We start from the raw sequence: 12,109 nt of genomic DNA on the forward strand, positions 1-12,109 counted from the left end.
ACACAACGTGCGTTATGCTAATTAAAGGCCTACTGAAAGCCACTACTAGCGACCACGCAGTCTGATAGTTTATATATCAATGATGACATCTGAACATTGCAACACATGCCAATACGGCCGGGTTAACTTATAAAGTGACATTTTAAATTTCCCGCTAAACTTCCGGTTGAAAACGCCTTTGGATGATGACGTATGCGCGTGACGTAGCCAGTCAAACAGGAGTATCGGTAGCCCATTGAAGCCAATACAAAAAAGCTCTGTTTTCATCGCAAAATTCCACAGTATTCTGGACATCTGGCGTAGGTGGAGCGCTAATGTTTTATCATAGCTCTGTGAGGTCCGGTTGCTAAGTTGCTAAGTTAGCTTCAGCGTCGTTAGCAACAGCATTGTTAAGCTTCGCCAGGCTGAGAATTATTAACCGTGTAGTTACATGTCCATGGTTTAATAGTATTGTTGATCTTCTGTCTATCCTTCCAGTCAGGGATTTATTTATTTTGTTTCTAACTGCATTTGAGCCAGATGCTATCACGTTAGCTCAATAGCTAAAGAGCTTTGTCGATGTATTGTCGTGGAGATAAAAGTCACTGTGAATGTCCATTCCGCGTTCTCGACTCTCATTTTCAAGAGCTAGTGGGACACGTGAAAGTTAAGTCGGAGAAAATGCAGTCGTTTATAAATTATTTAATGTTTCTCTGCGGCCCGCTAGTAAATGCGTCACGGACCGGTACCGGTCCCCGGACCGGTGGTTGGGGACCACTGCTGTAAAGTACATGTATTGTCACATAAGTGGTGTAATTTGGTGTAATCATGGGGTGTTTTTTTTGCCCCCCCACTGCCACGCATTGCAGGATTAGGAACACGTGTGGCAGAGAGCGCAGGCAAGGGGAGTGAACGATGAACAATGAAGGAGTGCGGGAACACACCTCGGAGGACGAGCAACACGGCGAAGCGTCAGGGATTTAGGGGAGGCGGGGAGGGGGAGGACGTCACGGACGCGGCGGATCAAAGTCACGACGATTTCGGTTCGCGAGCGGTGCGCCGCCGCCCGTTTGATTCCCTCTGAAAGGAGGCGAAAAAATCCGATCGATGCTATAGCGCTCACACCTGCTTCAAAGCCCGGCTGGCTGAGCCCGTTTAAAGATGATGATTATTATTCTCTCAAAGCGTGCAGTGGACTGTTTGATGTCATGCGGGTAGAAAATGAAACATCCTCAGATTTGTCTGACACGCGACAGTCCTGTGAAAGGCCGCGTTACACCCGAGCGGGCGCGTTTGCAGGCTAAAATTGTGTCCTGCGCATCGCTCTGATTGCACGTTTTATGAATACAAAATAAAAGATGAATTCTAAATAAGTTGGCCAACTTTTGCTGTGTCATTACGCAGTGCTAATGGTTAAAAAACGGCACCATACTCTGTTTAAAAAGTACCGGTACGTCGTGACATTGCTGGTTTTACGAGCAGGGGAGCGTGTTCGGCAGCGCGCGCACACAGAGTACTTACAAGCAGACACAGTGTGTAGACAGAAAACGGAGAACGGACGCATTTTGGTGTAAAGATGAAGGTGAAGTTATAACACTGAAACACCTTCAGGAAGAGCTGCTTTAAGACATGGCTCGTCTCCGTGGCGACAAATAAAGTATGTTTCTTACAAGTAGCATTATCACTGGAGGACGAGGAATAGCTAAACATGCTTCACTACACACCGTAGGAGGATACAATAGCTCACCGGCGTCACAATGTAAACAAACGCCACGGGTGGATCTACACCTGACATCCACTGTAATGATACCAAGTACAAGAGCATATCTAGTCGATACTACCATGATTACGTCAATATTTTTTTTATCCCCACAAAAATGTTTTCTTTTATTCATAGTATAATCATCATAAACTCATTAAATACGTCCCTGGACACATGAATACTTAAATTATGACTAGAGATGTCCGATAATATCGGTCTGCCGATAAATGCGTTAAAATGTAATATCGGAAATTATCGGTATCGTTTTTTTTATTATCAGTATCGGTTTTTGTTTTTTTTTGTTTGTTTTTTTTTGTTTTTTTTACTAAATCCACATAAAAAACACAAGATACACTTACAATTAGTGCACCAACCCAAAAAACCTCCCTCCCCCATTTACACTCATTCACACAAAAGGGTTGTTTCTTTCTGTTATTAATATCCTGGTTCCTACATTATATATCAATATATATCAATACAGTCTGCAAGGGATACAGTCCGTAAGCACACATGATTGTGCGTGCTGCTGCTCCACTAATAGTACTAACCTTTAACACTTAATTTTACACATTTTCATTAATTACTAGTTTCTATGTAACTGTTTTTATATTGTTTTACTTTCTTTTTTATTCAAGAAAATGTTTTTAATTTATTTATCTTATTTTATTTGATTCATTTTTAAAAAAAAGTACCTTATCTTCACCATATCTGGTTGTCCAAATTAGGCATAATAATGTGTTAATTCCACGACTGTATATATCGGTTGATATCGGTATCGGTTGATATCGGTATCGGTAATTAAAGAGTTGGACAATATCGGCATATCGGATATCGGCAAAAAGCCATTATCGGACATCCCTAATTATGACCAATGTATGATCCTGTAACTACTTGGTATCGTATCGATACCTAAATGTCTGGTATCATCCAAAACTAATGTAAAGTATCAAAAAAGAGACGAATAAGTGATTATTACATTTGAACAGAAGTGTAGATAGAACATGTTGAAACAGAAAATAAGCAGATATTGACAGTAAATGATCAATTTTTACAGTTTGTCCTTTATAATGTGTACAAAATAATAGGTGTATAAATGACACAATATGTTACTGCATACGTCAGCAGACTAATTAGGAGTCTTTGTTTGTTTACTTACTACTAAAAGACAAGTTGACTATTTTATTTAAGGACTAAATTGCAATACTAAACACATGTTTCATGTACACTAAGATTGTTTGTCAAAATAAAGCCAATAATGCCATTTTTTGTGGTCCCCTTTATTTAGAAAAGTATCAAAGTGTTGAAATACTGTACATTTTGGTACTGTACTGTGCAATCTACTAATCAAAGTTTCAATCAATCAATCATTTAACCACTCTTCTTCTGTGGTTTGCTAAAAGTTGTTTTCATGCAAATCTCCAACAAAATACACTAAATACATGATAGTGCTTTTTCAACATTGTGTCTTAAATTGAGCGACACAGTCAAATGTACATCAGTTGTAATACATTTCCACTTGCATTAATAGTGATTCTTTAACAATTATCACTATACCTGTGTGCTTTTATTGTGAAATTACGTGCCGGGCGTCAAACCGGAAGTAGCGGAAGTAGGCCAATTTGCGCCACTAGCGATTTCCTTCTAAAACTCACGATTTCACATTGCTTAGGCACTATTTCCAAACAAACATTACATGGCTATTGCAGTCACGGTGCATTATATTAAGTTAGCGAATATCAAACTGGACAACGGTCTAATTCTTACGCAAATGCTAAGAGTTAGGACAACAGTTTTAGCTTACGTGGCTAACTTAGCTTCAATGCTACACACACGTTTCAAATACGACGTCTTATGCTCAACTAACGCCCGTCATCAACCGCTGGCTTATCAACATATATATTATTAATAATTAACATATATTTGGTGAACATATTTCACTTGTAAACAAACAACAAAAGAAAACAACGGCAGTCTTCTTCGGTGGTTTGCTAACAGTTGAGGTCATGCCGTCACAGCGCGCCACCTGCTGGCCAATGACGGTACAGGTAATTATGTGTATACACAGTATTAATAAAGTAAACAGTCATTTGTTATATTAAAGACACATAAACGGGGGACAACTGTCTATTTACAAGGTGCCACAAATAGTTCTAGCTGTGGTGGTTGGACATTGATCGGGTCCAGGGGTCACCGAAGTGTTATTGATGAGGCAGGAGTCCCAGATTAAGTGCATCAACGGTTTTCTAAGTAGACGCAGCATTGGCTGCTGTGACGCGAGAAATTGGGCCGCCATCTTGAAGTGGTGATGAGGAGCGTGACTGTGACTGTAATTTGCTGAATGTCAACTCAGTGTGTTTATATTTCATGTATTGGCTAATTATTTACACACACACACACACACACACACACACACACACACACACACACACACACACACACACACACACACACACACACACACACACACACACACACACACACACACACACAAGAATGCACCTCTGTTACTTTCAGTCCTGTTACCAAAATTAGTTTTGTATTTTCTAAATATTTTTTTGTGACTGTAATGTGTTTAATGTCAACACAGTGTGTTTATATTTCAGGTATTAATCAATTCATATATGCTAAAAACTCACTCCTGTTACTGTCAGTCCTGTTACCTAAAATTTTTTTGTATTAAAAAAAATAATCTTGGTGACTGTAATGTTTTTCGCGCCAACTAAGTGTGTTTATATTTCATGTATTGGCTAATTATGTGCCAAAAAACTCACTCATGTTACTTTCAGTCCGGTTACCTTAATTATTGTTTTTCGTGCCAACTCGGTGTTTTTATTTCATGTATTGGCTAATTATATGCTAAAAAACAACAACAACTCACTCCTGTTACTTTCAGTCCTGTTACCTAAATTATTTTTGTGTGTTTTCATTATTTTTTGTGACTGTAATGTGCTTAATGTCAACACACAGTGTTTATATTTCATGTATTCATTAATTCATATATGCCAACAACTCACTCCTGTTACTGTTATTCCTGTTACCTAAATTATTTTAGTATTTTTTTTAAATATTTTCTTCCTGACTTTAATGTTTTTTGTGCCAACCAAGTGTGTTTATATTTCATGTATTGTATAACGATGTGCCAAAAACTCACTCCTGTTACTTTCAGACCTGTTACGTTAATTATTTTTGTATTTAAAAAAAAAAAAAATTCTCGATGACTGTAATGTTTTTCGTGCCAACTAAGTGTGTTTATATTTCATGTATTGGCTGATTATATGCTTAAAAAAAACCTCACACATTTCAGTCTTGTTACCTAAATTATTTTTGTATTTTTTAAAAACATTTTCTTGGTGACTAATGTTTTTTCGTGCCAATTTAGTGTGTTTGTACATCATGTATTGACTAATTATATGCAAAAAAAAATAAAAATCACTCCTGTAACTTTCAGTCCTGTTACTTAAATTATTTTTGTATTTTTAAAATATTTTCTTGGTGACTAATGTTTTTCGTGCCAACTAAGTGTGTTTATTTATTATTTATTGGCTAATTATATGCTAAAAAAACCAAACCTCACTTCTGTAACTTTCAATCCTGTTACCTAAATTATTTTTGTAGTTTTTAAATATTTTCTTGGTGACTAATGTTTTTTCGTGCCAATTTAGTGTGTTTGTACATCATGTATTGACTAATTATATGCAAAAAAAAAATAAAAATCACTCCTGTAACTTTCAATCCTGTTACCTAAATTATTTTTGTAGTTTTTAAATATTTTCTTGGTGACTAATGTTTTTCGTGCCAACTAAGTGTGTCTATATATCATGTATTGGCTAATTATATGCTTAAAAAAAAAATCACTCCTGTAACTTTCAGTCCTGTTACCTAAATTATTTTTGTAGTTTTTAAATATTTTCTTGGTGACTAATGTTTTTCGTGCCAACTAAGTGTGTCTATATATCATGTATTGGCTAATTATATGCTAAAAAAAAAACCTCACTCCTGTAACTTTCAGTCCTGTAACCTAAATTATTTTTGTATTTAAAAAAAAAAAAAAAAAATCTCTATGACTGTAATGTTTTTTGTGCCAACTAAGTGTGTTTATATTTCATGTATTGGCTAATTTTATGCAAAAAAAACTCACTACTGTCACCTTCAGTCCTGTTACCTAAATCATTGTTGTATTTTTGTAATATTTTCTTTTTGACTGCAATTGTTTTCGTGCCAACCAAGTGTGTTTGTATTTCATACATTGACTAATTAATTATATGCTATAAAAGTCACCCTTGATACTTTCAGTCCTGTTACCTAAATTATTTTTGTATTTTTAAAAATATTTTCTTGGTGACTGTAATGTTTTTCGTGCCAACTAAGTGTGTTTATATATCATGTATTGACTAATTATATGCTAAAAAAAACCAACCCTCATTTATGTAACTTTCAGTCCTGTTACCTAAATTATTTTTGTATTTTTTAAAATATGTTCTTGGTGACTGTAATGTTTTTCGTGCCAACTAAGTGTGTTTATATATCATGTATTGGCTAATTATATGCTTTAAAAAAACTCACTCCGGTAACTTTCAGTCCTGTAACCTAAATTATTTTTGTATTTTTTAAAAATATTTTCTTGGTGACTAATGTTTTTTCGTGCCAACTAAGTGTGTTTGTATATCATGTATTGGCTAATTATATGCTAAAAAAAAACCTCACTCCTGTAACTTTCAGTCCTGTTACCTAAATTATTTTTGTATTTAAAAAAAAAAAAAAAAATCTCGATGACTGTAATGTTTTTTGTGCCAACTCAGTGTGTTTATATTTCATGTATTGGCTAATTTTATGCAAAAAAACTCACTACTGTCACCTTCAGTCCTGTTACCTAAATTATTGTTGTATTTTTGTAATATTTTCTTTTTGACTGCAATTGTTTTCGTGCCAACCAAGTGTGTTTGTATTTCATGCATTGACTAATTAATTATATGCTATAAAACTCACCCTTGATACTTTCAGTCCTGTTACCTAAAATATTTTTGTATTTTTAAAAATATTTTCTTGGTGACTGTAATGTTTTTCGTGCCAACTAAGTGTGTATATATATCATGTATTGACTAATTATATGCTAAAAAAAACACCTTATATGTTAAAAAAAACCCTCATTTATGTAACTTTCAGTCCTGTTACCTAAATTATTTTTGTATTTTTTTAAATATGTTCTTGGTGACTAATGTTTTTCGTGCCAACTAAGTGTGTTTATATATCATGTATTGGCTAATTATATGCTAAAAAAAAAAAAACCTCATTCCTGTAACTTTCAGTCCTGTTACCTTAATTATTTTTGTATTTAAAAAAAAAAAAAAAAATCTCGATGACTGTAATGTTTTTTGTGCCAACTAAGTGTGTTTATATTTCATGTATTGGCTAATTTTATGCAAAAAAAAACTCACTACTGTCACCTTCAGTCCTGTTACGTAAATCATTGTTGTATTTTTGTAATATTTTCTTTTTGACTGCAATTGTTTTCGTGCCAACCAAGTGTGTTTGTATTTCATACATTGACTAATTAATTATATGCTATAAAAGTCACCCTTGATACTTTCATTCCTGTTACCTAAATTATTTTTGTATTTTAAAAAATATTTTCTTGGTGACTGTAATGTTTTTCGTGCCAACTAAGTGTGTTTATATATAATGTATTGACTAATTATATGCTAAAAAAAAACCCTCATTTATGTAACTTTCAGTCCTGTTACCTAAATTATTTTTGTATTTTTTTAAATATGTTATTGGTGACTGTAATGTTTTTTCGTGCCAACTAAGTGTGTTTATATATCATGTATTGGCTAATTATATGCTAAAAAAAAACCTCACTCCTGTAACTTTCAGTCCTGTTACCTAAATTATTTTTGTATTTTTTAAAAATATTTTCTTGGTGACTAATGTTTTTTCGTGCCAACTAAGTGTGTTTATATATCATGTGTTGGCTAATTATATGCTAAAAAAAAACTAAATCCTGTAACTTTCGGTCCTGTTACCTAAATTATTTTTGTATTTTTTAAAAACATTTTCTTGGTGACTAATGTTTTTTGTGCCAACTAAGTGTGTTTATATATCATGTATTGGCCAATTATATGCTAAAAAAAAAACCTCACTCCTGTAACTTTCAGTCCTGTTACCTAAATTATTTTTGTATTTTTTTAAAATATTTTCTTGGTGACTAATGTTTTTTCGTGCCAATTTAGTGTGTTTGTACATCATGTATTGGCTAATTATATGCTAAAAAAAAAAAAAAAAAAATCACTCCTGTAACTTTCAGTCCTGTTACCTAAATTATTTTTGTATTTTTTAAAAACATTTTCTTGGTGACTAATGTTTTTTTGTGCCAACTAAGTGTGTTTATATATCATGTATTGGCCAATTACATGCTAAAAAAAACTCACTCCTGTAACTTTCACTCCTGTTACCTAAATTATTTTTTAAAAATATTTTCTTGGTGACTAATGTTTTTTTGTGCCAACTAAGTGTGTTGATATATCATGTATTGGCTAATTATATGCTAAAAAATAAATAAAAAAAAATCACTCCTGTAACTTTCGGTCCTGTTACCTAAATTATTTTTGTATTTTTTTAAATATTTTCTTGGTGACTGTAATGTTTTTCGTGCCAACTAAGTGTGTTTATATATCATGTATTGACTAATTATATGCTAAAAAAAAAAAAAAACCTCATTTATGTAACTTTCAGTCCTGTTACCTAAATTATTTTTGTATTTTTTTAAACATGTTCTTGGTGACTGTAATGTTTTTCGTGCCAACTAAGTGTGTTTATATATCATGTATTGGCTAATTATATGCTAAAAAAAAAAAACTCACTCCTGTAACTTTCAGTCCTGTTACCTAAATTATTTTAGTATTTTTTTTAAAAATATTTTCTTGGTGACTAATGTTTTTTCGTGCCAACTAAGTGTGTGTATATATCATGTGTTGGCTAATTATATGCTAAAAAAAAACCTAAATCCTGTAACTTTCAGTCCTGTTACCTACATTATTTTTTGTAGTTTTTCAATATTTTCTTGGTGACTGTAATGTTTTTCGTGCCAACTAAGTGTGTGTATATATCATGTGTTGGCTAATTATATGCTAAAAAAAAAACTAAATCCTGTAACTTTCAGTCCTGTTACCTAAATTAGAAATAGTTCATTGGAAAGGCTGAAAGGTTTGACAGCGGGAATAATGTCACAATTACACGAAAGCGGTGTCACCGTGGAGATGCGGCGAGGCCTGGCGTGCAGCAAACGAGGAAAACGGAATAATTAGCGAGCGGCGAGGTCGACTAATGCGTTCATTTAAAGCGTGATCAAGATGGATGGCGTCCAGGGCACGAGCGCGGGAGGCTGCCGGACATGAATGCCAGTCCTTTCAGCGTCCCCCTTTGTGAGTCATTACATCGCCGAGGAGGGGGAACCATGGCAACAGCACGGCGCCGTCCGTCACAGCGGGCTCGGTGTGTCGGAACAAGAGGGCCTGTTGAAGGAGTTGCGCGGGGGCGATGGCGGTCAAAAGCCTGGCTGACCTCTCTTGTCTTCCTGTCTTGCAGTCATGGGCAGCTTCGAGGAGGGCGAGCGCGCCCAGTCCGTCTCGCAGGGAGAGGGCGCCGTCATCCCGGCGCCGCGCATCCGCAGCTTCCCCCAGCCGCAGGTCACATGGTACCGGGACGGCCGCAAGATCCCGCCCAGCAGTCGCATGTAAGCCCCTCCCCCCCACTCTTGTCTTCTGTAACTCTTCTTGTGCTGAACTCCTGTTTCACCCCGCCAACGTTCGCTCTCTTCTTGCTTCCTGCCGCGCTTTACTCGCCGCTCATCGCTCCCGCATTAGCGTTGGCCGGCTGACACCAAAGCAAAAAGCCGCTTTGGCTCTCAGTGAAATGGAATTGCTCCTTTTGTTCCTCGTCTTAGTTTTTGGAGGAGAACCTGAGCCAATTGCTTTCATCTCCGCTTTGCTTTTGCTTTTTCTTCCTTGTCTGTCTCCGTGTTGGCCTTTTCACTTTCACGCTCGCAGAGATTCTTCCTTTCTGTCAAACCCAGGAGCAGTTTTCACAACATGCACCAAAGTGAAGTATCCGTGTGAAAAACACGTGTATTATTGGGCTGGTCATTTGCATTATCACTATGAGCGCTAACGCTCCAGACTGTGGCTGTAGGCGACCTCCTGATGTCGCCAGGTGGTTGTACTCCTGTTCCTTGGCGTGTTTACAACGTTGGCTGTGTTGCTGCCGTGTTGTTCAACACACGCTTGTTCATAAATTTACACATATATGTATATATATGTATATATATATATATATGTACATATATATATATATATATATATATATATATATATATATATATATATATATATATATATATATATATATATATATATATATATATATATATATATATATATATATGTACATATATATATATATATATGTGTATATATATATATATATATATATATATATATATATATATATATATATATATATATATATATATATATATACATACACACACACACACCAGATGAGGTGGTTCGGGCATCTGGTCAGGATGCCACCCGAACGCCTCCCTAGGGAGGTGTTTAGGGCACGTCCGACCGGTAGGAGGCCACGGGGAAGACCCAGGACACGTTGGGAAGACTATGTCTCCCGGCTGGCCTGGGAACGCCTCGGGATCCCCCGGGAAGAGCTAGACGAAGTGGCTGGGGAGAGGGAAGTCTGGGCTTCCCTGCTTAGGCTGCTGCCCCCGCGACCCGACCTCGGATAAGCGGAAGAAGATGGATGGATGGATCTATATATATATATACATATACATATATATACACACACACACATATATATGTGTGTATATATGTATATATATGTGTTTGTGTGTGTATGTATATATGTGTATATATGTATGTATATATAGATGTGTATATATGCATATATACGTGTATAAATGTGTATATTTGTGTGTATATGTACACAAGTGTATATATGCATGTATATATACGTGTGTATAAGTGTATATACGTATGTATTTATACATGTGTGTGTATATTTGTATATATATATGTGTGTATATAAATGTGTATATATGTGTGTGTATATAAATGTGTATACATGTATATATGTGCATATATGTACAAATGTGTTTGTGTGTATATGTATATACAGTATGTGTGTGTATGTATGTATATACATGTATATGTGTGTTTGTTTGTATGTATATATATATATATATACATATATATATATATATATATATATATATATATATATATATATATATATATATATATATATATATATGCGTGTGTATATATATATATATATATATATATATATATATATGCGTGTGTATATATGTATTTATATATGTGTGTATATATATATATATATATATATATATATATGTGTGTGTGTGTGTGTGTGTGTATGTATATATGTGTGTATATATGCATATACACCCATCCATCCATCCATCCATCCATTTTACAATATAATAACAACACTTTATGTACATATTTATATACAGATTTGAACAATAAGTTATTCACTGAAATATATGTATTAATTGTGGTTCTTACAAAAAATATATCTTATAAAATATAAAAGGTAAAATGTCTCTTAAAGCTCTGCCCCTTTAATTAGTGCATACTAAATAATTTAACTTTAGCATACTACTACAACCATATTATTTACCAGCAACATAAAGTGAAACAGAGGCAGAGGTGTCCTGCCACAGTCAGTAACAAATAAACAGAAAACAGTAGTGGTCAAATACAAATAAGGCAACAAGAGAAGTATCCTACACTTCTCTTTTGTAAAGTAAATCTGAACAGCCTATATGGGCATCTACATCAACTATATGATTTGCCTGAGAAGCTAGACAGGACAAAAAAAAAATTAAAAAAAAATATTTTTTTATTTTATTTGTTGCGGACGTAATTCTTTTGTGGCGGGCCGCCACAAATAAATGAATGTGTGGGAAACACTGATATGTGTGTGTGTGTGTGTATGTATTCATGTGTATACAGTTGTGGTCAAAAGTTTACATGAAATAACAAAGTGTTCCAGTTGGAACGTTATGTATCTTGTCTTTGCAGTCTATTCAATTGAATATAAGTTGAAAAGGATTTCCAGTCATTGTATTCTTTTTTTATTTTCCATTTACACAACGTGACAACTTCACTGCTTTTGTATAAAGTGGTGATACTTATTTTTCTAATGGAAGAGCATGTGTGTGTGTGTGTGTGTGTGTGTGTGTGTGTGTGTGTTTAAAGTCCCTCATCGCCCCCGACTCCCTCCACCCCCACCCCCACCCAACAGCCCACAATCTCATCACATCTGCAT

The 12,109-nt window shown here is 34.8% G+C and overlaps 1 pseudogene; it reads left to right on the top strand.

Annotated features, from left to right (window-relative positions):
• LOC133656314 (protein sidekick-2-like) overlaps window positions 1-12,109 on the top strand; it is a 1,293,862-nt pseudogene that overhangs the window by 1,109,738 nt on the left and 172,015 nt on the right.

Source organism: Entelurus aequoreus, linkage group LG08, assembly GCF_033978785.1.
Source record: "Entelurus aequoreus isolate RoL-2023_Sb linkage group LG08, RoL_Eaeq_v1.1, whole genome shotgun sequence".
NCBI lineage: Eukaryota > Metazoa > Chordata > Actinopteri > Syngnathiformes > Syngnathidae > Entelurus > Entelurus aequoreus.